This window comes from Sprattus sprattus, assembly GCF_963457725.1.
Source record: "Sprattus sprattus genome assembly, chromosome: 20".
Classification (NCBI taxonomy): Eukaryota; Metazoa; Chordata; class Actinopteri; order Clupeiformes; family Clupeidae; genus Sprattus; species Sprattus sprattus.
Window position 1 is genome coordinate 9156960 of NC_137918.1, and position 5000 is coordinate 9161959.

Here is a 5000-nt window from a genome sequence, read left to right on the forward strand (position 1 = left end):
ACCCATCTTTGAACTTATGGAAATGGATGCAGTTATGAAATGCTCCCTGCGAGTTTGGCTGCCCTGCTTGTCCAGCTTCATCATAGTCATCTCGTGTGTGAGCTCACGATGAATTTCATCTGAAACTACTTGTCTTGGATATGGTGGTCTTCCTCTTCCTCTTCCTCTTTGTGCCTGTCCTCCTCCTCCTCCTCCTCCTCCTCCTCCACCCCTCTCATGCTGTGCTATTTCTACATGGTAGGATCCATTGTTCCAAAGAAGCACACGAATATCCCTTATTTACTGACTCATATGTTTTATATTTTATAAATACATTTTGTCGCTTAGTGTTCCCACCATGAGAAAGGTGTGCTCATCGAGTTCAGATGGTGATGATGCTTCGAGTTTGTTGTTTTTATTGCACGTGTCATGTCTACTAAATAAGCATAAAGTTTACGCATTGCAAAATGTGTGAATAGTGTTTACAGTAATGAGAAAATTGCATATCTTTTGAGGCAAAGCTATAGGTTTTATAGGAAACCAGTTTTAGTACAGTCTAAAAACTGTTAATATATCCCTTAGAAAAAATTGATCAACATTGAATGCAAGGAAAAGCCAAATACATTCTCACAAGGGAGGTACATTTTAAGTGGCTGATCAACAACTAATGTACTGCCTTGGGATTGATCACCAATATCATCCTAGCCCAATTTTTCGTGATCTCCTAAATGATCCACCCTCTTATTCCATTGTCTATTTCCAATTATCCAGTGCGCGCAAATTACTCATTATGAGATAAAGAATGTCGTCATACAGTGTCTTATAGGCAACAGATCATTCACAGCCAGATCATTAGTACCTTGTGTTACAGCGATACAAACAAATATCTGCACCTCACACCGATTAAGATTAGAATTTAAATATTTTCCGTTGAGTGGTGTTACAATCATACATGACACTTTTTGTTGCCATGGAATGTGAGTGTATGTGTGAATGCTTGCGTGTGTGTGTGTGTGTGTGGGTGTATGTGTTTCTGTGTCTGTGTGACTCTGTGTGTCATTGTTTGATTGAGAGTGTGTATGTATTTAACTGGAGGACTGCAGTCTTCCGTGAGTCACATATGTCCTCCCTGGATCATCCATCTGCACAGTATGCCATGCAGGACATGAATCAATTTGCTTCGACGAGCACGCAATTAGCTTGACCCCCCTCCGCTGCTTTTGATTGGAGAGAAGGGGCTCGTCTTCTCAGGGACGAACGCCGGGCTCGGGGCTGGGTGTGTGTTTATAGTGTGGGGGGCTTTGTGCATTAAAACCTCTCCAGATGTTGCTGAGGGCTAGAGGAATATGAAAAAGCCTGATTACGTTGATTAGGACGAGATAAATATCAACGGCACTCTGGGGACGCATGAGAAGACTTCCTTTGTTCCCGTAACAGCGCCACAAATCACCCAAGGACGGGTTCTCCGGCATCACAGCTTGCCCGTCGCCCCCATCAATCCCTACAATGGTGGAGATATTCCTACAGTGACTTTGCGACAAGAAAGCAACATTAGAGCTCATTTTTTGAAACGTGAACTTTTATTCTGACGGGTTTATCGCTGCCTAGTCGCACACAGGTTTATTGCTGTCACGACTATAGTGCGCTCTACGAGAGACCCCCGCGGAGTAACAATGAGCCCTCCACGGGTCCCACTTCCACCCCTATTTATCCGCCACGCACTCTCTCTTTCACTTCTTGTGAAATATTTACTGAATTTGTTTTCCATCGAATCTGGCTTATTTTCGCTTAACAGTTTCAGGGCCTTTTGTTAAAGATAAAGATGAGGGGGTAGCAATATGTGTGTGTGTGTGTGTGTGTGTGTGTGTGTGTGTGTGTGTGTGTGTGTGTGTGTGTGTGTGTGTTGTGTGTGTGTGTGTGTTTGTGTGTGTGTGTGTGTGTGCGCTTGTTTGTGCGTGTGTGCGTGTGTGTGTGTGTGTGTGAAGGCAGGGCAGCTGAAGAGAAAGGAAAATGTTTACCCAATTGTAGGCCGCAAAGCAATTTCAATCGAGCGAGCGCCACAGAAATTTCCCTTCGCCGCTGATGTCCTATTCATCTCCCGTTAATGTTGTTACTTTGAAAGCCTCAATTGCACGTCTCAATGAAAGTGGATTACTAGCATTCACAAGGTGCACAGACACAAAGGCACTCAAGAGGCCCTCTCGCTTGTGTTGGGCTGAGGGAACGCAGGAGAGGAGAGCAATTGCGCCTCGTTATTCCGCATTTAGTTTTCTCTCAGCTTTGACTTTTGATAAATCAGTTCAATGCGGCGACACAATAGACAGCAGCGACAAAGGTGTCAGCATTGCGATGAAGGTTGGTGTCCCTCAGAAATGCCAGGCAACATTTTTGGCATCCAAGACATACTTACAGTACTCAGGGCCGCCTCTCAGCAGAAATATGTCCAGCAACAAAAGGAGAAACTGACTGCTGAGGTGCTCTCCGATGCCTTGGCTTAGTCTGACACAGACATCACTTGGTGTGATTTGGTTTGGAAGTTTCCCCAGTGATCTTGGCCATGAATCAGTCTTACTGTTCTGCTCTGTAAGGTCAACTGTCAAGTTCCTGGCCGATTCCTCACAACAGAGCCCTACTCTAAAGGGGTGCTGAAGGGACGTTAATGCCCAATAACACCAAAGCACGTAAGAACTCTAGTGAAGGAGCAACTCAAAGGCTTGATTTGGAGACTACCCCACAGCGAATAAGCATTCAAGAGCTGATAGAGAATGGAGAGAGGGACAGGGATCTCAGACACAGACTGTGGGTAGACGATGGATTGACTCAAAAAACGATCGGTTGACAATCAAATTCTAGAATGTTGACTCAAAAAACGATGGGTTGACAATGTAATTCTAGTACATTTATTGGTTAAGATTAGTTACTAGGCAGGAACACAGACACAACACACAGGTAGACAAGGACACTGATACATGAGGGCAACTACACCTGGGCATTTACACGGAATACACAAACTAAAAGGGCAACAGAATATAAACTGACATAAACACAGGCAGAAAAACAGTACATGCCACAGGGAACACAAATTCTGATATTAATGCATTATTGGCAAACTATACACAACTAGTAATGGCATATTTTAACAAACGCTACAGAATAAAGCTAAACTGAGCTGCTAGCTTTAATCTTCTGAATCACCTGCAATGCTGTCCAGATTCTTGGATATGTTTGGGTGTTGTCGTCCAATGAATGATGTCACACAGCGGAAGCGCAGTGTTTTTTTCTCAATCTTGTAACTCACTCAGGAGGGACGGATTAGGCAGAGGACATCGCTGCAGGACGAAAGGACAGGCAGGTGCACACTAACCAAGAAGACCATGTGTGGGTGTGTGTGTGTGTGTGTGTGTGTGTGTGTGTGTGTGTGTGTGTGTGTGTGTACTAACAGGGTACACACAGCTCACATACAGAGTTCAGGTGCCTTCCAGTTAGTTTCCCATCATGTTCTGACTACAGGAGTCTCCCCAGGACGAAGCCAAGTGGGCCCAACTGTTGGTTAAACATATGCTTAAAGGGAAGAAGGAATCAGGAGGAGACTGGCAAGGACGTTCAACCTGTGTGTTTGTGTGTGTGTGCGTGTGTGTTTGTGTGTGTGTGTGTGTGTGTGTGTGTGTGTGTGTGTGTGTGTGTGTGTGTGTGTGTGTGTGTGTGTGTGTGTGTGTGTGTGTGTGTGTGTGTGTGTGTGTGTGTGTGTGTGTGTGTGTGTGTGTGTGTGTGTGTGTGTGTGTGAGTGTGAAACCCTGCATGTGAGTCTGTCTGCATGTTTATGTATGTGTGAGACTGTGGGCATGTGTGAGACCTGGAAGAGGGGGGTGTTTCGTGTACCATTTGCCAAATATAATTATGGCTTCACAGGAGTACTTCCCTGTGCCTGACTGCCATAGTAGCGGGGGGAGGGGGCGGGGAGTGGCCTGAGGGAGCTCTGGAGGGAGCAGTAAACAATCTGCACACCAGCAGCAGGGACAGAGAGGAGAGGAGAGGAGAGGAGGGGAGAGGAGAAGAGAGAGGGGGAGAGGAGAGGGACAGAGAGGAGAGGAGAGGGACAGAGAGGAGAGGAGAGGAGAGGAGAGGAGAGGGGAGGAGAGGAGGGGAGGGGAGGGGAGAGGAGGGGAGAGGAGAGGAGAGGAGAGGAGAGGAGAGGAGAGAGGAGGAGAGGAGAGGGACAGAGGGGAGAAGAGAGAGGAGGAGAGGAGAGGGACAGAGAGGAGAGGAGAAGAGAGGGACAGAGAGGAGAAGAGAGAGGAGGAGAGGAGAGAGAGGAGAGGAGAGGAGAGGAGAGGAGAGGAGAGGAGAGGAGAGGAGAGGAGAGGAGAGGAGAAGAGAGAGGAGGAGAGGAGAGGGACAGAGAGGAGAGGAGAGGAGAGGAGAGGAGAGGAGAGGAGGGAAGGGGAGGGGAGGGGAGGGGAGGGGAGGGGAGAGGAAAGGAGAGGAGAGGAGAGGAGAGGAGAGGGACAGAGGAGAGGAGAGGGACAGAGGGGAGAAGAGAGAGGAGGAGAGGAGAGGGACAGAGAGGAGAGGAGAGGAGAGGGACAGAGAGGAGGAGAGGAGAGGGAGAGAGAGGAGAGGAGAGGAGAGGAGAGGAGAGGAGAGGAGAGGAGAGAAGAGGAGTCCCATGGCCATGCCCATGTACAGACACTGTCCTCTTTGCCTCTCACACACAGATAAACACTATGTTGTTCTGGAACATACAATACACTTTCTGTTTCTCTCCCACAAACATTCATCAATGCACACACACACACACACACACACAAACACACAAACTCTCACTTTCTCACACACATATGAACTCTTAAGAGCACTCTGGCTGTTGGCTGTCCCATTCAAGAGCACACTAATCCTCTCAGCCGCCCCACAACCCCCCACCGCCCCCTGCATTGAAATGGAGCCAAATGTCCTGAAAGTCACTTCTCTTCGTGTCCATCAGGATCCTGTCAAGACTCCATTCAGTGTTTGCTGAAAGAGAC